The 24,148-nt window shown below is 38.0% G+C and overlaps 20 non-coding genes across 20 annotated transcripts; 9 read left to right on the top strand and 11 right to left on the bottom strand.

The window, feature by feature from the left end:
• Positions 1 to 5: 5 nt before the first annotated feature.
• Positions 6 to 79, bottom strand: TRNAT-AGU (transfer RNA threonine (anticodon AGU)). Its single transcript has one exon. It is a non-coding gene; the product is annotated as a tRNA-Thr (tRNA).
• Positions 80 to 1,565: 1,486 nt separating this feature from the next.
• TRNAT-AGU (transfer RNA threonine (anticodon AGU)) lies at positions 1,566 to 1,639 on the bottom strand. Its single transcript has one exon. It is a non-coding gene; the product is annotated as a tRNA-Thr (tRNA).
• A 1,486-nt stretch (positions 1,640 to 3,125) lies between these two features.
• TRNAT-AGU (transfer RNA threonine (anticodon AGU)) lies at positions 3,126 to 3,199 on the bottom strand. Its single transcript has one exon. It is a non-coding gene; the product is annotated as a tRNA-Thr (tRNA).
• Positions 3,200 to 4,685: 1,486 nt separating this feature from the next.
• On the bottom strand, positions 4,686 to 4,759 carry TRNAT-AGU (transfer RNA threonine (anticodon AGU)). The gene has a single exon. It is a non-coding gene; the product is annotated as a tRNA-Thr (tRNA).
• Positions 4,760 to 6,245: 1,486 nt separating this feature from the next.
• TRNAT-AGU (transfer RNA threonine (anticodon AGU)) lies at positions 6,246 to 6,319 on the bottom strand. The gene has a single exon. It is a non-coding gene; the product is annotated as a tRNA-Thr (tRNA).
• A 1,135-nt stretch (positions 6,320 to 7,454) lies between these two features.
• On the top strand, positions 7,455 to 7,536 carry TRNAS-UGA (transfer RNA serine (anticodon UGA)). The gene has a single exon. It is a non-coding gene; the product is annotated as a tRNA-Ser (tRNA).
• Positions 7,537 to 8,817: 1,281 nt separating this feature from the next.
• TRNAT-AGU (transfer RNA threonine (anticodon AGU)) lies at positions 8,818 to 8,891 on the bottom strand. The gene has a single exon. It is a non-coding gene; the product is annotated as a tRNA-Thr (tRNA).
• A 1,135-nt stretch (positions 8,892 to 10,026) lies between these two features.
• Positions 10,027 to 10,108, top strand: TRNAS-UGA (transfer RNA serine (anticodon UGA)). Its single transcript has one exon. It is a non-coding gene; the product is annotated as a tRNA-Ser (tRNA).
• A 1,281-nt stretch (positions 10,109 to 11,389) lies between these two features.
• TRNAT-AGU (transfer RNA threonine (anticodon AGU)) lies at positions 11,390 to 11,463 on the bottom strand. The gene has a single exon. It is a non-coding gene; the product is annotated as a tRNA-Thr (tRNA).
• A 1,135-nt stretch (positions 11,464 to 12,598) lies between these two features.
• TRNAS-UGA (transfer RNA serine (anticodon UGA)) lies at positions 12,599 to 12,680 on the top strand. Its single transcript has one exon. It is a non-coding gene; the product is annotated as a tRNA-Ser (tRNA).
• A 1,282-nt stretch (positions 12,681 to 13,962) lies between these two features.
• TRNAT-AGU (transfer RNA threonine (anticodon AGU)) lies at positions 13,963 to 14,036 on the bottom strand. Its single transcript has one exon. It is a non-coding gene; the product is annotated as a tRNA-Thr (tRNA).
• Positions 14,037 to 15,171: 1,135 nt separating this feature from the next.
• TRNAS-UGA (transfer RNA serine (anticodon UGA)) lies at positions 15,172 to 15,253 on the top strand. The gene has a single exon. It is a non-coding gene; the product is annotated as a tRNA-Ser (tRNA).
• A 1,280-nt stretch (positions 15,254 to 16,533) lies between these two features.
• Positions 16,534 to 16,607, bottom strand: TRNAT-AGU (transfer RNA threonine (anticodon AGU)). Its single transcript has one exon. It is a non-coding gene; the product is annotated as a tRNA-Thr (tRNA).
• Positions 16,608 to 16,730: 123 nt separating this feature from the next.
• TRNAS-UGA (transfer RNA serine (anticodon UGA)) lies at positions 16,731 to 16,812 on the top strand. The gene has a single exon. It is a non-coding gene; the product is annotated as a tRNA-Ser (tRNA).
• A 930-nt stretch (positions 16,813 to 17,742) lies between these two features.
• Positions 17,743 to 17,824, top strand: TRNAS-UGA (transfer RNA serine (anticodon UGA)). The gene has a single exon. It is a non-coding gene; the product is annotated as a tRNA-Ser (tRNA).
• A 1,279-nt stretch (positions 17,825 to 19,103) lies between these two features.
• TRNAT-AGU (transfer RNA threonine (anticodon AGU)) lies at positions 19,104 to 19,177 on the bottom strand. The gene has a single exon. It is a non-coding gene; the product is annotated as a tRNA-Thr (tRNA).
• A 193-nt stretch (positions 19,178 to 19,370) lies between these two features.
• TRNAT-AGU (transfer RNA threonine (anticodon AGU)) lies at positions 19,371 to 19,444 on the bottom strand. Its single transcript has one exon. It is a non-coding gene; the product is annotated as a tRNA-Thr (tRNA).
• A 123-nt stretch (positions 19,445 to 19,567) lies between these two features.
• On the top strand, positions 19,568 to 19,649 carry TRNAS-UGA (transfer RNA serine (anticodon UGA)). The gene has a single exon. It is a non-coding gene; the product is annotated as a tRNA-Ser (tRNA).
• A 930-nt stretch (positions 19,650 to 20,579) lies between these two features.
• On the top strand, positions 20,580 to 20,661 carry TRNAS-UGA (transfer RNA serine (anticodon UGA)). Its single transcript has one exon. It is a non-coding gene; the product is annotated as a tRNA-Ser (tRNA).
• Positions 20,662 to 22,139: 1,478 nt separating this feature from the next.
• On the top strand, positions 22,140 to 22,221 carry TRNAS-UGA (transfer RNA serine (anticodon UGA)). The gene has a single exon. It is a non-coding gene; the product is annotated as a tRNA-Ser (tRNA).
• Positions 22,222 to 24,148: the final 1,927 nt, after the last annotated feature.

Raw genomic sequence — 24,148 nt, 5'->3', positions numbered from 1 at the left:
TAGCAAGGCACTGCTGAGATTTGAACTCAGGATCTCCTGTTTACTAGACAGGCGCTTTAACCAACTAAGCCACAGCACCAAAGCACTTTTCTTCTCACGGTGTCCTACCACACAGCTCAGTTCAGAGCAAAAGACTGATCTCATATTTTTGGCTAGCCCCTTAGGTGTAGTTGCCAGAAGTCTTAACAGTCAGGGTACATAAGTTGTGATGGCCGAGTGGTTAAGGCGTTGGATTTGAAATCCAATGGGGTCCCCCTGCACAGATTCAAGTCCTGTTCACAACGTTCTATTTTAAGAAGAGAACTTCCAGAAACATATTAAAGTTTGTCACCTATAGAAAGAGTTATTTTAATTCCATCCTCTTTATCACTGATTAATTACATTAATAATAGTGGTTCCAGCTGTGCCCCTGGCTTACAACTCTGAAAAGCGAGCAATATTTAGAGTATAAATCACTATAACTACAGCATCCCATTTGTCCAGACTTTTATTTTCCTCTTGATAAAAACAAATCAGGTTGGTTGGACAACTTCTGTCCTTAGTAAATCTCTGCTTGCTGTCAATTATAATACTATTTTCTGTCACATACTCCTGTATATAGTCCCTTAAATGGACTCTGTCACCAGTTTATCAATTCCCAATTTCCTAACTAGCCTAATAGGCGCTATGATGCTGATAACTACAGTGTGATTTGTTGTTTTTTTTAAAAAAACGTTTATTTGCAAAGTTATGAGCATTTATTTATATATACTAATGTAGCTCTAATAGCCAAATAGGAGATGACTCCTTTTTACTCTGGGCAGCTAATGTTTTCTGTATGACGCTGTCCAATCAGCATACAACTTCTCCCCCTTCCCTGTCCAGCAACACAGTGTGATCATATAGTACACTGCGTCCATTCCCGACTGTGTTTTCAACAGGTGATATCTTCGGTTCTGTCACAGCTAGAACTGTGATTTTGGTGTCATATGAAAGAGTAGAATCCAGTCTTTCAAATGCCACCAAATCTGCTTTTTTAGGTGGCCCACAGCCCGAGATATGGCTGTTTGAATTGATCCTCCTTCCCTGTAGCTTGAGTTTCACAATGTGTGTGAAGCAACTTCATGCTGATAGGACAGCATCAGATGCTGAGAGTCAGCTCCACCTCAGAAGAATTGCTGCTGTTACCTCCCAGATGTCTAATAAAGGCTAAATTACATATTTAGAAAATGCTCATAATTTTGCAAATAATAAACATTTTTTTTACTACAAATCACCCTGTAGTTATCAGCAGCAAAGCACCAATTAGACTAGTTAGGAGTTAGGGACCTGATAAACTGGTAACAGAGTCCCTTTAAGAGCTCTTCAAAAGTTTTTCCCACAATGGATGTTAAGCTTACTGGTCTATAATTACTTTGTATTGAACTTACTACTTATAGAAAACTCAATGACATTCATGGGGTCTCTGTCACCAATGAAAAACCCGATAGATTTTTAATTGCCTATAAAGAATTTGATTCATCATATACTTTAGTTATGTAAGCTTAAATAATAAACAAGTGAATAAACTAAAGCAACAAATAGCAAGGCACTGCTGAGATTTGAACTCAGGATCTCCTGTTTACTAGACAGGCGCTTTAACCAACTAAGCCACAGCACCAAAGCACTTTTCTTCTCACGGTGTCCTACCACACAGCTCAGTTCAGAGCAAAAGACTGATCTCATATTTTTGGCTAGCCCCTTAGGTGTAGTTGCCAGAAGTCTTAACAGTCAGGGTACATAAGTTGTGATGGCCGAGTGGTTAAGGCGTTGGATTTGAAATCCAATGGGGTCCCCCTGCACAGATTCAAGTCCTGTTCACAACGTTCTATTTTAAGAAGAGAACTTCCAGAAACATATTAAAGTTTGTCACCTATAGAAAGAGTTATTTTAATTCCATCCTCTTTATCACTGATTAATTACATTAATAATAGTGGTTCCAGCTGTGCCCCTGGCTTACAACTCTGAAAAGCGAGCAATATTTAGAGTATAAATCACTATAACTACAGCATCCCATTTGTCCAGACTTTTATTTTCCTCTTGATAAAAACAAATCAGGTTGGTTGGACAACTTCTGTCCTTAGTAAATCTCTGCTTGCTGTCAATTATAATACTATTTTCTGTCACATACTCCTGTATATAGTCCCTTAAATGGACTCTGTCACCAGTTTATCAATTCCCAATTTCCTAACTAGCCTAATAGGCGCTATGATGCTGATAACTACAGTGTGATTTGTTGTTTTTTTTAAAAAAACGTTTATTTGCAAAGTTATGAGCATTTATTTATATATACTAATGTAGCTCTAATAGCCAAATAGGAGATGACTCCTTTTTACTCTGGGCAGCTAATGTTTTCTGTATGACGCTGTCCAATCAGCATACAACTTCTCCCCCTTCCCTGTCCAGCAACACAGTGTGATCATATAGTACACTGCGTCCATTCCCGACTGTGTTTTCAACAGGTGATATCTTCGGTTCTGTCACAGCTAGAACTGTGATTTTGGTGTCATATGAAAGAGTAGAATCCAGTCTTTCAAATGCCACCAAATCTGCTTTTTTAGGTGGCCCACAGCCCGAGATATGGCTGTTTGAATTGATCCTCCTTCCCTGTAGCTTGAGTTTCACAATGTGTGTGAAGCAACTTCATGCTGATAGGACAGCATCAGATGCTGAGAGTCAGCTCCACCTCAGAAGAATTGCTGCTGTTACCTCCCAGATGTCTAATAAAGGCTAAATTACATATTTAGAAAATGCTCATAATTTTGCAAATAATAAACATTTTTTTTACTACAAATCACCCTGTAGTTATCAGCAGCAAAGCACCAATTAGACTAGTTAGGAGTTAGGGACCTGATAAACTGGTAACAGAGTCCCTTTAAGAGCTCTTCAAAAGTTTTTCCCACAATGGATGTTAAGCTTACTGGTCTATAATTACTTTGTATTGAACTTACTACTTATAGAAAACTCAATGACATTCATGGGGTCTCTGTCACCAATGAAAAACCCGATAGATTTTTAATTGCCTATAAAGAATTTGATTCATCATATACTTTAGTTATGTAAGCTTAAATAATAAACAAGTGAATAAACTAAAGCAACAAATAGCAAGGCACTGCTGAGATTTGAACTCAGGATCTCCTGTTTACTAGACAGGCGCTTTAACCAACTAAGCCACAGCACCAAAGCACTTTTCTTCTCACGGTGTCCTACCACACAGCTCAGTTCAGAGCAAAAGACTGATCTCATATTTTTGGCTAGCCCCTTAGGTGTAGTTGCCAGAAGTCTTAACAGTCAGGGTACATAAGTTGTGATGGCCGAGTGGTTAAGGCGTTGGATTTGAAATCCAATGGGGTCCCCCTGCACAGATTCAAGTCCTGTTCACAACGTTCTATTTTAAGAAGAGAACTTCCAGAAACATATTAAAGTTTGTCACCTATAGAAAGAGTTATTTTAATTCCATCCTCTTTATCACTGATTAATTACATTAATAATAGTGGTTCCAGCTGTGCCCCTGGCTTACAACTCTGAAAAGCGAGCAATATTTAGAGTATAAATCACTATAACTACAGCATCCCATTTGTCCAGACTTTTATTTTCCTCTTGATAAAAACAAATCAGGTTGGTTGGACAACTTCTGTCCTTAGTAAATCTCTGCTTGCTGTCAATTATAATACTATTTTCTGTCACATACTCCTGTATATAGTCCCTTAAATGGACTCTGTCACCAGTTTATCAATTCCCAATTTCCTAACTAGCCTAATAGGCGCTATGATGCTGATAACTACAGTGTGATTTGTTGTTTTTTTTAAAAAAACGTTTATTTGCAAAGTTATGAGCATTTATTTATATATACTAATGTAGCTCTAATAGCCAAATAGGAGATGACTCCTTTTTACTCTGGGCAGCTAATGTTTTCTGTATGACGCTGTCCAATCAGCATACAACTTCTCCCCCTTCCCTGTCCAGCAACACAGTGTGATCATATAGTACACTGCGTCCATTCCCGACTGTGTTTTCAACAGGTGATATCTTCGGTTCTGTCACAGCTAGAACTGTGATTTTGGTGTCATATGAAAGAGTAGAATCCAGTCTTTCAAATGCCACCAAATCTGCTTTTTTAGGTGGCCCACAGCCCGAGATATGGCTGTTTGAATTGATCCTCCTTCCCTGTAGCTTGAGTTTCACAATGTGTGTGAAGCAACTTCATGCTGATAGGACAGCATCAGATGCTGAGAGTCAGCTCCACCTCAGAAGAATTGCTGCTGTTACCTCCCAGATGTCTAATAAAGGCTAAATTACATATTTAGAAAATGCTCATAATTTTGCAAATAATAAACATTTTTTTTACTACAAATCACCCTGTAGTTATCAGCAGCAAAGCACCAATTAGACTAGTTAGGAGTTAGGGACCTGATAAACTGGTAACAGAGTCCCTTTAAGAGCTCTTCAAAAGTTTTTCCCACAATGGATGTTAAGCTTACTGGTCTATAATTACTTTGTATTGAACTTACTACTTATAGAAAACTCAATGACATTCATGGGGTCTCTGTCACCAATGAAAAACCCGATAGATTTTTAATTGCCTATAAAGAATTTGATTCATCATATACTTTAGTTATGTAAGCTTAAATAATAAACAAGTGAATAAACTAAAGCAACAAATAGCAAGGCACTGCTGAGATTTGAACTCAGGATCTCCTGTTTACTAGACAGGCGCTTTAACCAACTAAGCCACAGCACCAAAGCACTTTTCTTCTCACGGTGTCCTACCACACAGCTCAGTTCAGAGCAAAAGACTGATCTCATATTTTTGGCTAGCCCCTTAGGTGTAGTTGCCAGAAGTCTTAACAGTCAGGGTACATAAGTTGTGATGGCCGAGTGGTTAAGGCGTTGGATTTGAAATCCAATGGGGTCCCCCTGCACAGATTCAAGTCCTGTTCACAACGTTCTATTTTAAGAAGAGAACTTCCAGAAACATATTAAAGTTTGTCACCTATAGAAAGAGTTATTTTAATTCCATCCTCTTTATCACTGATTAATTACATTAATAATAGTGGTTCCAGCTGTGCCCCTGGCTTACAACTCTGAAAAGCGAGCAATATTTAGAGTATAAATCACTATAACTACAGCATCCCATTTGTCCAGACTTTTATTTTCCTCTTGATAAAAACAAATCAGGTTGGTTGGACAACTTCTGTCCTTAGTAAATCTCTGCTTGCTGTCAATTATAATACTATTTTCTGTCACATACTCCTGTATATAGTCCCTTAAATGGACTCTGTCACCAGTTTATCAATTCCCAATTTCCTAACTAGCCTAATAGGCGCTATGATGCTGATAACTACAGTGTGATTTGTTGTTTTTTTTAAAAAAACGTTTATTTGCAAAGTTATGAGCATTTATTTATATATACTAATGTAGCTCTAATAGCCAAATAGGAGATGACTCCTTTTTACTCTGGGCAGCTAATGTTTTCTGTATGAAGCTGTCCAGTCAGCATACAACTTCTCCCCCTTCCCTGTCCAGCAACACAGTGTGATCATATAGTACACTGCGTCCATTCCCGACTGTGTTTTCAACAGGTGATATCTTCGGTTCTGTCACAGCTAGAACTGTGATTTTGGTGTCATATGAAAGAGTAGAATCCAGTCTTTCAAATGCCACCAAATCTGCTTTTTTAGGTGGCCCACAGCCCTAGATATGGCTGTTTGAATTGATCCTCCTTCCCTGTAGCTTGAGTTTCACAATGTGTGTGAAGCAACTTCATGCTGATAGGACAGCATCAGATGCTGAGAGTCAGCTCCACCTCAGAAGAATTGCTGCTGTTACCTCCCAGATGTCTAATAAAGGCTAAATTACATATTTAGAAAATGCTCATAATTTTGCAAATAATAAACATTTTTTTTACTACAAATCACCCTGTAGTTATCAGCAGCAAAGCACCAATTAGACTAGTTAGGAGTTAGGGACCTGATAAACTGGTAACAGAGTCCCTTTAAGAGCTCTTCAAAAGTTTTTCCCACAATGGATGTTAAGCTTACTGGTCTATAATTACTTTGTATTGAACTTACTACTTATAGAAAACTCAATGACATTCATGGGGTCTCTGTCACCAATGAAAAACCCGATAGATTTTTAATTGCCTATAAAGAATTTGATTCATCATATACTTTAGTTATGTAAGCTTAAATAATAAACAAGTGAATAAACTAAAGCAACAAATAGCAAGGCACTGCTGAGATTTGAACTCAGGATCTCCTGTTTACTAGACAGGCGCTTTAACCAACTAAGCCACAGCACCAAAGCACTTTTCTTCTCACGGTGTCCTACCACATAGCTCAGTTCAGAGCAAAAGACTGATCTCATATTTTTGGCTAGCCCCTTAGGTGTAGTTGCCAGAAGTCTTAACAGTCAGGGTACATAAGTTGTGATGGCCGAGTGGTTAAGGCGTTGGATTTGAAATCCAATGGGGTCCCCCTGCACAGATTCAAGTCCTGTTCACAACGTTCTATTTTAAGAAGAGAACTTCCAGAAACATATTAAAGTTTGTCACCTATAGAAAGAGTTATTTTAATTCCATCCTCTTTATCACTGATTAATTACATTAATAATAGTGGTTCCAGCTGTGCCCCTGGCTTACAACTCTGAAAAGCGAGCAATATTTAGAGTATAAATCACTATAACTACAGCATCCCATTTGTCCAGACTTTTATTTTCCTCTTGATAAAAACAAATCAGGTTGGTTGGACAACTTCTGTCCTTAGTAAATCTCTGCTTGCTGTCAATTATAATACTATTTTCTGTCACATACTCCTGTATATAGTCCCTTAAATGGACTCTGTCACCAGTTTATCAATTCCCAATTTCCTAACTAGCCTAATAGGCGCTATGATGCTGATAACTACAGTGTGATTTGTTGTTTTTTTTAAAAAAACGTTTATTTGCAAAGTTATGAGCATTTATTTATATATACTAATGTAGCTCTAATAGCCAAATAGGAGATGACTCCTTTTTACTCTGGGCAGCTAATGTTTTCTGTATGACGCTGTCCAATCAGCATACAACTTCTCCCCCTTCCCTGTCCAGCAACACAGTGTGATCATATAGTACACTGCGTCCATTCCCGACTGTGTTTTCAACAGGTGATATCTTCGGTTCTGTCACAGCTAGAACTGTGATTTTGGTGTCATATGAAAGAGTAGAATCCAGTCTTTCAAATGCCACCAAATCTGCTTTTTTAGGTGGCCCACAGCCCGAGATATGGCTGTTTGAATTGATCCTCCTTCCCTGTAGCTTGAGTTTCACAATGTGTGTGAAGCAACTTCATGCTGATAGGACAGCATCAGATGCTGAGTTCAGAGCAAAAGACTGATCTCATATTTTAGGCTAGCCCCTTAGGTGTAGTTGCCAGAAGTCTTAACAGTCAGGGTACATAAGTTGTGATGGCCGAGTGGTTAAGGCGTTGGATTTGAAATCCAATGGGGTCTCCCTGCACAGGTTCAAGTCCTGTTCACAACGTTCTATTTTAAGAAGAGAACTTCCAGAAACATATTAAAGTTTGTCACCTATAGAAAGAGTTATTTTAATTCCATCCTCTTTATCACTGATTAATTACATTAATAATAGTGGTTCCAGCTGTGCCCCTGGCTTACAACTCTGAAAAGCGAGCAATATTTAGAGTATAAATCACTATAACTACAGCATCCCATTTGTCCAGACTTTTATTTTCCTCTTGATAAAAACAAATCAGGTTGGTTGGACAACTTCTGTCCTTAGTAAATCTCTGCTTGCTGTCAATTATAATACTATTTTCTGTCACATACTCCTGTATATAGTCCCTTAAATGGACTCTGTCACCAGTTTATCAATTCCCAATTTCCTAACTAGCCTAATAGGCGCTATGATGCTGATAACTACAGTGTGATTTGTTGTTTTTTTTTAAAAAACGTTTATTTGCAAAGTTATGAGCATTTATTTATATATACTAATGTAGCTCTAATAGCCAAATAGGAGATGACTCCTTTTTACTCTGGGCAGCTAATGTTTTCTGTATGACGCTGTCCAATCAGCATACAACTTCTCCCCCTTCCCTGTCCAGCAACACAGTGTGATCATATAGTACACTGCGTCCATTCCCGACTGTGTTTTCAACAGGTGATATCTTCGGTTCTGTCACAGCTAGAACTGTGATTTTGGTGTCATATGAAAGAGTAGAATCCAGTCTTTCAAATGCCACCAAATCTGCTTTTTTAGGTGGCCCACAGCCCGAGATATGGCTGTTTGAATTGATCCTCCTTCCCTGTAGCTTGAGTTTCACAATGTGTGTGAAGCAACTTCATGCTGATAGGACAGCATCAGATGCTGAGAGTCAGCTCCACCTCAGAAGAATTGCTGCTGTTACCTCCCAGATGTCTAATAAAGGCTAAATTACATATTTAGAAAATGCTCATAATTTTGCAAATAATAAACATTTTTTTTACTACAAATCACCCTGTAGTTATCAGCAGCAAAGCACCAATTAGACTAGTTAGGAGTTAGGGACCTGATAAACTGGTAACAGAGTCCCTTTAAGAGCTCTTCAAAAGTTTTTCCCACAATGGATGTTAAGCTTACTGGTCTATAATTACTTTGTATTGAACTTACTACTTATAGAAAACTCAATGACATTCATGGGGTCTCTGTCACCAATGAAAAACCCGATAGATTTTTAATTGCCTATAAAGAATTTGATTCATCATATACTTTAGTTATGTAAGCTTAAATAATAAACAAGTGAATAAACTAAAGCAACAAATAGCAAGGCACTGCTGAGATTTGAACTCAGGATCTCCTGTTTACTAGACAGGCGCTTTAACCAACTAAGCCACAGCACCAAAGCACTTTTCTTCTCACGGTGTCCTACCACACAGCTCAGTTCAGAGCAAAAGACTGATCTCATATTTTTGGCTAGCCCCTTAGGTGTAGTTGCCAGAAGTCTTAACAGTCAGGGTACATAAGTTGTGATGGCCGAGTGGTTAAGGCGTTGGATTTGAAATCCAATGGGGTCCCCCTGCACAGATTCAAGTCCTGTTCACAACGTTCTATTTTAAGAAGAGAACTTCCAGAAACATATTAAAGTTTGTCACCTATAGAAAGAGTTATTTTAATTCCATCCTCTTTATCACTGATTAATTACATTAATAATAGTGGTTCCAGCTGTGCCCCTGGCTTACAACTCTGAAAAGCGAGCAATATTTAGAGTATAAATCACTATAACTACAGCATCCCATTTGTCCAGACTTTTATTTTCCTCTTGATAAAAACAAATCAGGTTGGTTGGACAACTTCTGTCCTTAGTAAATCTCTGCTTGCTGTCAATTATAATACTATTTTCTGTCACATACTCCTGTATATAGTCCCTTAAATGGACTCTGTCACCAGTTTATCAATTCCCAATTTCCTAACTAGCCTAATAGGCGCTATGATGCTGATAACTACAGTGTGATTTGTTGTTTTTTTTTAAAAAACGTTTATTTGCAAAGTTATGAGCATTTATTTATATATACTAATGTAGCTCTAATAGCCAAATAGGAGATGACTCCTTTTTACTCTGGGCAGCTAATGTTTTCTGTATGACGCTGTCCAATCAGCATACAACTTCTCCCCCTTCCCTGTCCAGCAACACAGTGTGATCATATAGTACACTGCGTCCATTCCCGACTGTGTTTTCAACAGGTGATATCTTCGGTTCTGTCACAGCTAGAACTGTGATTTTGGTGTCATATGAAAGAGTAGAATCCAGTCTTTCAAATGCCACCAAATCTGCTTTTTTAGGTGGCCCACAGCCCGAGATATGGCTGTTTGAATTGATCCTCCTTCCCTGTAGCTTGAGTTTCACAATGTGTGTGAAGCAACTTCATGCTGATAGGACAGCATCAGATGCTGAGTTCAGAGCAAAAGACTGATCTCATATTTTAGGCTAGCCCCTTAGGTGTAGTTGCCAGAAGTCTTAACAGTCAGGGTACATAAGTTGTGATGGCCGAGTGGTTAAGGCGTTGGATTTGAAATCCAATGGGGTCTCCCTGCACAGGTTCAAGTCCTGTTCACAACGTTCTATTTTAAGAAGAGAACTTCCAGAAACATATTAAAGTTTGTCACCTATAGAAAGAGTTATTTTAATTCCATCCTCTTTATCACTGATTAATTACATTAATAATAGTGGTTCCAGCTGTGCCCCTGGCTTACAACTCTGAAAAGCGAGCAATATTTAGAGTATAAATCACTATAACTACAGCATCCCATTTGTCCAGACTTTTATTTTCCTCTTGATAAAAACAAATCAGGTTGGTTGGACAACTTCTGTCCTTAGTAAATCTCTGCTTGCTGTCAATTATAATACTATTTTCTGTCACATACTCCTGTATATAGTCCCTTAAATGGACTCTGTCACCAGTTTATCAATTCCCAATTTCCTAACTAGCCTAATAGGCGCTATGATGCTGATAACTACAGTGTGATTTGTTGTTTTTTTTTAAAAAACGTTTATTTGCAAAGTTATGAGCATTTATTTATATATACTAATGTAGCTCTAATAGCCAAATAGGAGATGACTCCTTTTTACTCTGGGCAGCTAATGTTTTCTGTATGACGCTGTCCAATCAGCATACAACTTCTCCCCCTTCCCTGTCCAGCAACACAGTGTGATCATATAGTACACTGCGTCCATTCCCGACTGTGTTTTCAACAGGTGATATCTTCGGTTCTGTCACAGCTAGAACTGTGATTTTGGTGTCATATGAAAGAGTAGAATCCAGTCTTTCAAATGCCACCAAATCTGCTTTTTTAGGTGGCCCACAGCCCGAGATATGGCTGTTTGAATTGATCCTCCTTCCCTGTAGCTTGAGTTTCACAATGTGTGTGAAGCAACTTCATGCTGATAGGACAGCATCAGATGCTGAGAGTCAGCTCCACCTCAGAAGAATTGCTGCTGTTACCTCCCAGATGTCTAATAAAGGCTAAATTACATATTTAGAAAATGCTCATAATTTTGCAAATAATAAACATTTTTTTTACTACAAATCACCCTGTAGTTATCAGCAGCAAAGCACCAATTAGACTAGTTAGGAGTTAGGGACCTGATAAACTGGTAACAGAGTCCCTTTAAGAGCTCTTCAAAAGTTTTTCCCACAATGGATGTTAAGCTTACTGGTCTATAATTACTTTGTATTGAACTTACTACTTATAGAAAACTCAATGACATTCATGGGGTCTCTGTCACCAATGAAAAACCCGATAGATTTTTAATTGCCTATAAAGAATTTGATTCATCATATACTTTAGTTATGTAAGCTTAAATAATAAACAAGTGAATAAACTAAAGCAACAAATAGCAAGGCACTGCTGAGATTTGAACTCAGGATCTCCTGTTTACTAGACAGGCGCTTTAACCAACTAAGCCACAGCACCAAAGCACTTTTCTTCTCACGGTGTCCTACCACACAGCTCAGTTCAGAGCAAAAGACTGATCTCATATTTTTGGCTAGCCCCTTAGGTGTAGTTGCCAGAAGTCTTAACAGTCAGGGTACATAAGTTGTGATGGCCGAGTGGTTAAGGCGTTGGATTTGAAATCCAATGGGGTCCCCCTGCACAGATTCAAGTCCTGTTCACAACGTTCTATTTTAAGAAGAGAACTTCCAGAAACATATTAAAGTTTGTCACCTATAGAAAGAGTTATTTTAATTCCATCCTCTTTATCACTGATTAATTACATTAATAATAGTGGTTCCAGCTGTGCCCCTGGCTTACAACTCTGAAAAGCGAGCAATATTTAGAGTATAAATCACTATAACTACAGCATCCCATTTGTCCAGACTTTTATTTTCCTCTTGATAAAAACAAATCAGGTTGGTTGGACAACTTCTGTCCTTAGTAAATCTCTGCTTGCTGTCAATTATAATACTATTTTCTGTCACATACTCCTGTATATAGTCCCTTAAATGGACTCTGTCACCAGTTTATCAATTCCCAATTTCCTAACTAGCCTAATAGGCGCTATGATGCTGATAACTACAGTGTGATTTGTTGTTTTTTTTTAAAAAACGTTTATTTGCAAAGTTATGAGCATTTATTTATATATACTAATGTAGCTCTAATAGCCAAATAGGAGATGACTCCTTTTTACTCTGGGCAGCTAATGTTTTCTGTATGACGCTGTCCAATCAGCATACAACTTCTCCCCCTTCCCTGTCCAGCAACACAGTGTGATCATATAGTACACTGCGTCCATTCCCGACTGTGTTTTCAACAGGTGATATCTTCGGTTCTGTCACAGCTAGAACTGTGATTTTGGTGTCATATGAAAGAGTAGAATCCAGTCTTTCAAATGCCACCAAATCTGCTTTTTTAGGTGGCCCACAGCCCGAGATATGGCTGTTTGAATTGATCCTCCTTCCCTGTAGCTTGAGTTTCACAATGTGTGTGAAGCAACTTCATGCTGATAGGACAGCATCAGATGCTGAGTTCAGAGCAAAAGACTGATCTCATATTTTAGGCTAGCCCCTTAGGTGTAGTTGCCAGAAGTCTTAACAGTCAGGGTACATAAGTTGTGATGGCCGAGTGGTTAAGGCGTTGGATTTGAAATCCAATGGGGTCTCCCTGCACAGGTTCAAGTCCTGTTCACAACGTTCTATTTTAAGAAGAGAACTTCCAGAAACATATTAAAGTTTGTCACCTATAGAAAGAGTTATTTTAATTCCATCCTCTTTATCACTGATTAATTACATTAATAATAGTGGTTCCAGCTGTGCCCCTGGCTTACAACTCTGAAAAGCGAGCAATATTTAGAGTATAAATCACTATAACTACAGCATCCCATTTGTCCAGACTTTTATTTTCCTCTTGATAAAAACAAATCAGGTTGGTTGGACAACTTCTGTCCTTAGTAAATCTCTGCTTGCTGTCAATTATAATACTATTTTCTGTCACATACTCCTGTATATAGTCCCTTAAATGGACTCTGTCACCAGTTTATCAATTCCCAATTTCCTAACTAGCCTAATAGGCGCTATGATGCTGATAACTACAGTGTGATTTGTTGTTTTTTTTTTAAAAAACGTTTATTTGCAAAGTTATGAGCATTTATTTATATATACTAATGTAGCTCTAATAGCCAAATAGGAGATGACTCCTTTTTACTCTGGGCAGCTAATGTTTTCTGTATGACGCTGTCCAATCAGCATACAACTTCTCCCCCTTCCCTGTCCAGCAACACAGTGTGATCATATAGTACACTGCGTCCATTCCCGACTGTGTTTTCAACAGGTGATATCTTCGGTTCTGTCACAGCTAGAACTGTGATTTTGGTGTCATATGAAAGAGTAGAATCCAGTCTTTCAAATGCCACCAAATCTGCTTTTTTAGGTGGCCCACAGCCCGAGATATGGCTGTTTGAATTGATCCTCCTTCCCTGTAGCTTGAGTTTCACAATGTGTGTGAAGCAACTTCATGCTGATAGGACAGCATCAGATGCTGAGAGTCAGCTCCACCTCAGAAGAATTGCTGCTGTTACCTCCCAGATGTCTAATAAAGGCTAAATTACATATTTAGAAAATGCTCATAATTTTGCAAATAATAAACATTTTTTTTACTACAAATCACCCTGTAGTTATCAGCAGCAAAGCACCAATTAGACTAGTTAGGAGTTAGGGACCTGATAAACTGGTAACAGAGTCCCTTTAAGAGCTCTTCAAAAGTTTTTCCCACAATGGATGTTAAGCTTACTGGTCTATAATTACTTTGTATTGAACTTACTACTTATAGAAAACTCAATGACATTCATGGGGTCTCTGTCACCAATGAAAAACCCGATAGATTTTTAATTGCCTATAAAGAATTTGATTCATCATATACTTTAGTTATGTAAGCTTAAATAATAAACAAGTGAATAAACTAAAGCAACAAATAGCAAGGCACTGCTGAGATTTGAACTCAGGATCTCCTGTTTACTAGACAGGCGCTTTAACCAACTAAGCCACAGCACCAAAGCACTTTTCTTCTCACGGTGTCCTACCACACAGCTCAGTTCAGAGCAAAAGACTGATCTCATATTTTTGGCTAGCCCCTTAGGTGTAGTTGCCAGAAGTCTTAACAGTCAGGGTACATAAGTTGTGATGGCCGAGTGGTTAAGGCGTTGGATTTGAAATCCAATGGGGTCCCCCTGCACAGATTCAAGTCCTGTTCACAACGTTCTATTTTAAGAAGAGAACTTCCAGAAACATATTAAAGTTTGTCACCTATAGAAAGAGTTATTTTAATTCCATCCTCTTTATCACTGATTAATTACATTAATAATAGTGGTTCCAGCTGTGCCCCTGGCTTACAACTCTGAAAAGCGAGCAATATTTAGAGTATAAATCACTATAACTACAGCATCCCATTTGTCCAGACTTTTATTTTCCTCTTGATAAAAACAAATCAGGTTGGTTGGACAACTTCTGTCCTTAGTAAATCTCTGCTTGCTGTCAATTATAATACTATTTTCTGTCACATACTCCTGTATATAGTCCCTTAAATGGACTCTGTCACCAGTTTATCAATTCCCAATTTCCTAACTAGCCTAATAGGCGCTATGATGCTGATAACTACAGTGTGATTTGTTGTTTTTTTTTAAAAAACGTTTATTTGCAAAGTTATGAGCATTTATTTATATATACTAATGTAGCTCTAATAACCAAATAGGAGATGACTCCTTTTTACTCTGGGCAGCTAATGTTTTCTGTATGACGCTGTCCAATCAGCATACAACTTCTCCCCCTTCCCTGTCCAGCAACACAGTGTGATCATATAGTACACTGCGTCCATTCCCGACTGTGTTTTCAACAGGTGATATCTTCGGTTCTGTCACAGCTAGAACTGTGATTTTGGTGTCATATGAAAGATTAGAATCCAGTCTTTCAAATGCCACCAAATCTGCTTTTTTAGGTGGCCCACAGCCCGAGATATGGCTGTTTGAATTGATCCTCCTTCCCTGTAGCTTGAGTTTCACAATGTGTGTGAAGCAACTTCATGCTGATAGGACAGCATCAGATGCTGAGTTCAGAGCAAAAGACTGATCTCATATTTTAGGCTAGCCCCTTAGGTGTAGTTGCCAGAAGTCTTAACAGTCAGGGTACATAAGTTGTGATGGCCGAGTGGTTAAGGCGTTGGATTTGAAATCCAATGGGGTCTCCCTGCACAGGTTCAAGTCCTGTTCACAACGTTCTATTTTAAGAAGAGAACTTCCAGAAACATATTAAAGTTTGTCACCTATAGAAAGAGTTATTTTAATTCCATCCTCTTTATCACTGATTAATTACATTAATAATAGTGGTTCCAGCTGTGCCCCTGGCTTACAACTCTGAAAAGCGAGCAATATTTAGAGTATAAATCACTATAACTACAGCATCCCATTTGTCCAGACTTTTATTTTCCTCTTGATAAAAACAAATCAGGTTGGTTGGACAACTTCTGTCCTTAGTAAATCTCTGCTTGCTGTCAATTATAATACTATTTTCTGTCACATACTCCTGTATATAGTCCCTTAAATGGACTCTGTCACCAGTTTATCAATTCCCAATTTCCTAACTAGCCTAATAGGCGCTATGATGCTGATAACTACAGTGTGATTTGTTGTTTTTTTTTAAAAAACGTTTATTTGCAAAGTTATGAGCATTTATTTATATATACTAATGTAGCTCTAATAGCCAAATAGGAGATGACTCCTTTTTACTCTGGGCAGCTAATGTTTTCTGTATGACGCTGTCCAATCAGCATACAACTTCTCCCCCTTCCCTGTCCATCAACACAGTGTGATCATATAGTACACTGCGTCCATTCCCGACTGTGTTTTCAACAGGTGATATCTTCGGTTCTGTCACAGCTAGAACTGTGATTTTGGTGTCATATGAAAGAGTAGAATCCAGTCTTTCAAATGCCACCAAATCTGCTTTTTTAGGTGGCCCACAGCCCTAGATATGGCTGTTTGAATTGATCCCCCTTCCCTGTAGCTTGAGTTTCACAATGTGTGTGAAGCAGCTTCATGCTGATAGGACAGCATCAGATGCTGAGAGTCAGCTCCACCTCAGGAGAATTGCTGCTGTTACCTCCAAGATGTCTAATAAAGGCTAAATTACATATTTAGAAAATGCTCATAACTTTGCAAATAATAAACATTTTTTTACTACAAATCACCCTGTAGTTATCAGCAGCAAAGCACCTATTAGACTAGTTAGGAGTTAGGGACCTGATAAACTGGTAACAGAGTCCCTTTAAGAGCTCTTCAAAAGTTTTTCCCACAATGGATGTTAAGCTTACTGGTCTATAATTACTTTGTATTGAACTTACTACTTATAGAAAACTCAATGACATTCATGGGGTCTCTGTCACCAATGAAAAACCCGATAGATTTTTAATTGCCTATAAAGAATTTGATTCATCATATACTTTAGTTATGTAAACTTAAATAATAAACAAGTGAATAAACTAAAGCAACAAATAGGAAGGCACTGCTGAGATTTGAACTCAGGATCTCCTGTTTACTAGACAGGCGCTTTAACCAACTAAGCCACAGCACCAAAGCACTTTTCTTCTCACGGTGTCCTACCACACAGCTCAGTTCAGAGCAAAAGACTGATCTCATATTTTAGGCTAGCCCCTTAGGTGTAGTTGCCAGAAGTCTTAACAGTCAGGGTACATAAGTTGTGATGGCTGAGTGGTTAAGGCGTTGGATTTGAAATCCAATGGGGTCTCCCTGCACAGGTTCAAGTCCTGTTCACAACGTTCTATTTTAAGAAGAGAACTTCCAGAAACATATTAAAGTTTGTCACCTATAGAAAGAGTTATTTTAATTCCATCCTCTTTATCACTGATTAATTACATTAATAATAGTGGTTCCAGCTGTGCCCCTGACTTACAACTCTGAAAAGCGAGCAATATTTAGAGTATAAATCACTATAACTACAGCATCCCATTTGTCCAGACTTTTATTTTCCTCTTGATAAAAACAAATCAGGTTGGTTGGACAACTTCTGTCCTTAGTAAATCTCTGCTTGCTGTCAATTATAATACTATTTTCTGTCACATACTCCTGTATATAGTCCCTTAAATGGACTCTGTCACCAGTTTATCAATTCCCAATTTCCTAACTAGCCTAATAGGCGCTATGATGCTGATAACTACAGTGTGATTTGTTGTTTTTTTTTAAAAAACGTTTATTTGCAAAGTTATGAGCATTTATTTATATATACTAATGTAGCTCTAATAGCCAAATAGGAGATGACTCCTTTTTACTCTGGGCAGCTAATGTTTTCTGTATGACGCTGTCCAATCAGCATACAACTTCTCCCCCTTCCCTGTCCAGCAACACAGTGTGATCATATAGTACACTGCGTCCATTCCCGACTGTGTTTTCAACAGGTGATATCTTCGGTTCTGTCACAGCTAGAACTGTGATTTTGGTGTCATATGAAAGAGTAGAATCCAGTCTTTCAAATGCCACCAAATCTGCTTTTTTAGGTGGCCCACAGCCCGAGATATGGCTGTTTGAATTGATCCTCCTTCCCTGTAGCTTGAGTTTCACAATGTGTGTGAAGCAACTTCATGCTGATAGGACAGCATCAGATGCTGAGTTCAGAGCAAAAGACTGATCTCATATTTTAGGCTAGCCCCTTAGGTGTAGTTGCCAGAAGTCTTAACAGTCAGGGTACATAAGTTGTGATGGCCGAGTGGTTAAGGCGTTGGATTTGAAATCCAATGGGGTCTCCCTGCACAGGTTCAAGTCCTGTTCACAACGTTCTATTTTAAGAAGAGAACTTCCAGAAACATATTAAAGTTTGTCACCTATAGAAAGAGTTTTAATTCCATCCTCTTTATCACTGATTAATTACATTAATAATAGTGGTTCCAGCTGTGCCCCTGGCTTACAACTCTGAAAAGCGAGCAATATTTAGAGTATAAATCACTATAACTACAGCATCCCATTTGTCCAGACTTTTATTTTCCTCTTGATAAAAACAAATCAGGTTGGTTGGACAACTTCTGTCCTTAGTAAATCTCTGCTTGCTGTCAATTATAATACTATTTTCTGTCACATACTCCTGTATATAGTCCCTTAAATGGACTCTGTCACCAGTTTATCAATTCCCAATTTCCTAACTAGCCTAATAGGCGCTATGATGCTGATAACTACAGTGTGATTTGTTGTTTTTTTTTTAAAAACGTTTATTTGCAAAGTTATGAGCATTTATTTATATATACTAATGTAGCTCTAATAGCCAAATAGGAGATGACTCCTTTTTACTCTGGGCAGCTAATGTTTTCTGTATGACGCTGTCCAATCAGCATACAACTTCTCCCCCTTCCCTGTCCAGCAACACAGTGTGATCATATAGTACACTGCGTCCATTCCCGACTGTGTTTTCAACAGGTGATATCTTCGGTTCTGTCACAGCTAGAACTGTGATTTTGGTGTCATATGAAAGAGTAGAATCCAGTCTTTCAAATGCCACCAAATCTGCTTTTTTTAGGTGGCCCACAGCCCGAGATATGGCTGTTTGAATTGATCCTCCTTCCCTGTAGCTTGAGTTTCACAATGTGTGTGAAGCAACTTCATGCTGATAGGACAGCATCAGATGCTGAGAGTCAGCTCCACCTCAGGAAAATTGCTGCTGTTACCTCCCAGATGTCTAATAAAGGCTAAATTACATATTTAGAAAATGCTCATAATTTTGCAAATAATAAACATTTTTTTTACTACAAATCACCCTGTAGTTATCAGCAGCAAAGCACCAATTAGACTAGTTAGGAGTTAGGGACCTGATAAACTGGTAACAGAGTCCCTTTAAGAGCTCTTCAAAAGTTTTTCCCACAATGGATGTTAAGCTTACTGGTCTATAATTACTTTGTATTGAACTTACTACTTATAGAAAACTCAATGACATTCATGGGGTCTCTGTCACCAATGAAAAACCCGATAGATTTTTAATTGCCTATAAAGAATTTGATTCATCATATACTTTAGTTATGTAAACTTAAATAATAAACAAGTGAATAAACTAAAGCAACAAATAGCAAGGCACTGCTGAGATTTGAACTCAGGATCTCCTGTTTACTAGACAGGCGCTTTAACCAACTAAGCCACAGCACCAAAGCACTTTTCTTCTCACGGTGTCCTACCACACAGCTCAGTTCAGAGCAAAAGACTGATCTCATATTTTAGGCTAGCCCCTTAGGTGTAGTTGCCAGAAGTCTTAACAGTCAGGGTACATAAGTTGTGATGGCCGAGTGGTTAAGGCGTTGGATTTGAAATCCAAGTGAATAAACTAAAGCAACAAATAGCAAGGCACTGCTGAGATTTGAACTCAGGATCTCCTGTTTACTAGACAGGCGCTTTAACCAACTAAGCCACAGCACCAAAGCACTTTTCTTCTCACGGTGTCCTACCACACAGCTCAGTTCAGAGCAAAAGACTGATCTCATATTTTAGGCTAGCCCCTTAGGTGTAGTTGCCAGAAGTCTTAACAGTCAGGGTACATGAGTTGTGATGGCCGAGTGGTTAAGGCGTTGGATTTGAAATCCAATGGGGTCTCCCTGCACAGGTTCAAGTCCTGTTCACAACGTTCTATTTTAAGAAGAGAACTTCCAGAAACATATTAAAGTTTGTCACCTATAGAAAGAGTTATTTTAATTCCATCCTCTTTATCACTGATTAATTACATTAATAATAGTGGTTCCAGCTGTGCCCCTGGCTTACAACTCTGAAAAGCGAGCAATATTTAGAGTATAAATCACTATAACTACAGCATCCCATTTGTCCAGACTTTTATTTTCCTCTTGATAAAAACAAATCAGGTTGGTTGGACAACTTCTGTCCTTATTAAATCTCTGCTTGCTGTCAATTATAATACTATTTTCTGTCACATACTCCTGTATATAGTCCCTTAAATGGACTCTGTCACCAGTTTATCAATTCCCAATTTTCTAACTAGCCTAATAGGCGCTATGATGCTGATAACTACAGTGTGATTTGTTGTTTTTTTTAAAAAAACGTTTATTTGCAAAGTTATGAGCATTTATTTATATATACTAATGTAGCTGTAATAGCCAAATAGGAGATGACTCCTTTTTACTCTGGGCAGCTAATGTTTTCTGTATGATGCTGTCCAATCAGCATACAACTTCTCCCCCTTCCCTGTCCAGCAACACAGTGTGATCATATAGTACACTGCGTCCATTCCCGACTGTGTTTTCAACAGGTGATATCTTCGGTTCTGTCACAGCTAGAACTGTGATTTTGGTGTCATATGAAAGAGTAGAATCCAGTCTTTCAAATGCCACCAAATCTGCTTTTTTAGGTGGCCCACAGCCCGAGATATGGCTGTTTGAATTGATCCTCCTTCCCTGTAGCTTGAGTTTCACAATGTGTGTGAAGCAACTTCATGCTGATAGGACAGCATCAGATGCTGAGTTCAGAGCAAAAGACTGATCTCATATTTTAGGCTAGCCCCTTAGGTGTAGTTGCCAGAAGTCTTAACAGTCAGGGTACATAAGTTGTGATGGCCGAGTGGTTAAGGCGTTGGATTTGAAATCCAATGGGGTCTCCCTGCACAGGTTCAAGTCCTGTTCACAACGTTCTATTTTAAGAAGAGAACTTCCAGAAACATATTAAAGTTTGTCACCTATAGAAAGAGTTATTTTAATTCCATCCTCTTTATCACTGATTAATTACATTAATAATAGTGGTTCCAGCTGTGCCCCTGGCTTACAACTCTGAAAAGCGAGCAATATTTAGAGTATAAATCACTATAACTACAGCATCCCATTTGTCCAGACTTTTATTTTCCTCTTGATAAAAACAAATCAGGTTGGTTGGACAACTTCTGTCCTTAGTAAATCTCTGCTTGCTGTCAATTATAATACTATTTTCTGTCACATACTCCTGTATATAGTCCCTTAAATGGACTCTGTCACCAGTTTATCAATTCCCAATTTCCTAACTAGCCTAATAGGCGCTATGATGCTGATAACTACAGTGTGATTTGTTGTTTTTTTTAAAAAAACGTTTATTTGCAAAGTTATGAGCATTTATTTATATATACTAATGTAGCTGTAATAGCCAAATAGGAGATGACTCCTTTTTACTCTGGGCAGCTAATGTTTTCTGTATGATACTGTCCAATCAGCATACAACTTCTCCCCCTTCCCTGTCCAGCAACACAGTGTGATCATATAGTACACTGCGTCCATTCCCGACTGTGTTTTCAACAGGTGATATCTTCGGTTCTGTCACAGCTAGAACTGTGATTTTGGTGTCATATGAAAGAGTAGAATCCAGTCTTTCAAATGCCACCAAATCTGTTTTTTTAGGTGGCCCACAGCCCGAGATATGGCTGTTTGAATTGATCCTCCTTCCCTGTAGCTTGAGTTTCACAATGTGTGTGAAGCAACTTCATGCTGATAGGACAGCATCAGATGCTGAGAGTCAGCTCCACCTCAGGAGAATTGCTGCTGTTACCTCCCAGATGTCTAATAAAGGCTAAATTACATATTTAGAAAATGCTCATAATTTTGCAAATAATAAACATTTTTTTTACTACAAATCACCCTGTAGTTATCAGCAGCAAAGCACCAATTAGACTAGTTAGGAGTTAGGGACCTGATAAACTGGTAACAGAGTCCCTTTAAGAGCTCTTCAAAAGTTTTTCCCACAATGGATGTTAAGCTTACTGGTCTATAATTACTTTGTATTGAACTTACTACTTATAGAAAACTCAATGACATTCATGGGGTCTCTGTCACCAATGAAAAACCCGATAGATTTTTAATTGCCTATAAAGAATTTGATTCATCATATACTTTAGTTATGTAAACTTAAATAATAAACAAGTGAATAAACTAAAGCAACAAATAGCAAGGCACTGCTGAGATTTGAACTCAGGATCTCCTGTTTACTAGACAGGCGTTTTAACCAACTAAGCCACAGCACCAAAGCACTTTTCTTCTCACGGTGTCCTACCACACAGCTCAGTTCAGAGCAAAAGACTGATCTCATATTTTAGGCTAGCCCCTTAGGTGTAGTTGCCAGAAGTCTTAACAGTCAGGGTACATAAGTTGTGATGGCCGAGTGGTTAAGGCGTTGGATTTGAAATCCAATGGGGTCTCCCTGCACAGGTTCAAGTCCTGTTCACAACGTTCTATTTTAAGAAGAGAACTTCCAGAAACATATTAAAGTTTGTCACCTATAGAAAGAGTTATTTTAATTCCATCCTCTTTATCACTGATTAATTACATTAATAATAGTGGTTCCAGCTGTGCCCCTGGCTTACAACTCTGAAAAGCGAGCAATATTTAGAGTATAAATCACTATAACTACAGCATCCCATTTGTCCAGACTTTTATTTTCCTCTTGATAAAAACAAATCAGGTTGGTTGGACAACTTCTGTCCTTAGTAAATCTCTGCTTGCTGTCAATTATAATACTATTTTCTGTCACATACTCCTGTATATAGTCCCTTAAATGGACTCTGTCACCAGTTTATCAATTCCCAATTTCCTAACTAGCCTAATAGGCGCTATGATGCTGATAACTACAGTGTGATTTGTTTTTTTTTTTAAAAAAAACGTTTATTTGCAAAGTTATGAGCATTTATTTATATATACTAATGTAGCTCTAATAGCCAAATAGGAGATGACTCCTTTTTACTCTGGATAGAGATTTGAGAGAGAAAAGCACGGCGCCACATAGTGTGAGTAAGCCCAAGAAATAACAAACTTAGTTTGACAGATGGAGGCTTACCACAGGTGAAAATGTCAGGAGCGGGTAAAAGGTAGATAAGTGATGGATGAGTGCTGCTGCCGAGATCCCAGCCGGTCAATCTTTGAAGGACCACCGCAATGTGAATGAGTAATTTGTTTGAAAAAACGGGACCCCATACGGCGCTGCTACTCAGGAACGAATGCAGTAGTAGTTTAGAATTGATACTTTATTGTAGGCTACGCGTTTCAATGCCGCACCGGCATCTTCCTCAGGCCACAAACATTTTAGTCTGAACAACAGCCCTTAAATACACCACGCGGGAGAAAAAAACCGCCAATGTAGACAGGGTTAAAGTGCAAGATGACGTAATCACTGTGAACAGTTCAAATATGACAGGTACACAAAGTAATCCAATAGTATATAATGCTAATTTAAACTAAAATCGGCAGAGTGGAAATAAAAATACGGTATGGGATCTTACAATAAGAAACAAAGGGGGGGGGGAAATTGCAAAAACATTAATGTCCATATCAATGAATTTAAACAGTTGCTAAAACACAATAAAATATACAGAAGTTTAGCGATGTATCGTACTTGCAATATTTCGCGGTAATTCACCATTTAATTAGGATGAAAACGAATTAAAAGAAAATAAACTGAATAAGTGAAAATCATAAAAACTGCTATTGAACCCATATAACTGGGAACTCAACTGGACGTAGAAACCATAAAAATAGTGTATATTTCAGTGAAAAAACAACAATCAACCATTAAGTTGATCTGAATGTCATTTATATTTTTATTTCTAGTAATTAACCTATGGAATAAAATAAGAACATTCCATCATATAAAGATGTAGGGGTCGAGTAATTAATTTGGATGAAAGGGAGGGCTATTTTGGACAATCTGAAATATGATTAAAGATAAAAGTTTAAAAGCTCAAGAAAAATACAGAAGTATATGCTGTATCAAAACAGCGATATTTTGCGGTAATTCAACACTTACTTGCAATCAAAACGAATTTGTAAAAAAATGGATACAGGAGGAGAAAAAGATTAAATTTACTATAAACCCGTGGCAGCCAGACCCCAGAATATTTCGCGGTAATTCACCATTTAATTAGGATGAAAACGAATTAAAAGAAAATAAACTGAATAAGTGAAAATCATAAAAACTGCTATTGAACCCATATAGCTGGGAACTCAACTGGACGTAGAAACCATAAAAATAGTGTATATTTCAGTGAAAAAACAACAATCAACCATTAAGTTGGTCTGAATGTCATTTATATTTTTATTTCTAGTAATTAACCTATGGAATAAAATAAGAACATTCCATCATATAAAGATGTAGGGGTCGAGT

This window comes from Rhinoderma darwinii, chromosome 3 (assembly GCF_050947455.1).
Source record: "Rhinoderma darwinii isolate aRhiDar2 chromosome 3, aRhiDar2.hap1, whole genome shotgun sequence".
NCBI classification, from domain to species: domain Eukaryota; kingdom Metazoa; phylum Chordata; class Amphibia; order Anura; family Rhinodermatidae; genus Rhinoderma; species Rhinoderma darwinii.
This window is presented reverse-complemented; position numbering and strand designations above follow the sequence as displayed.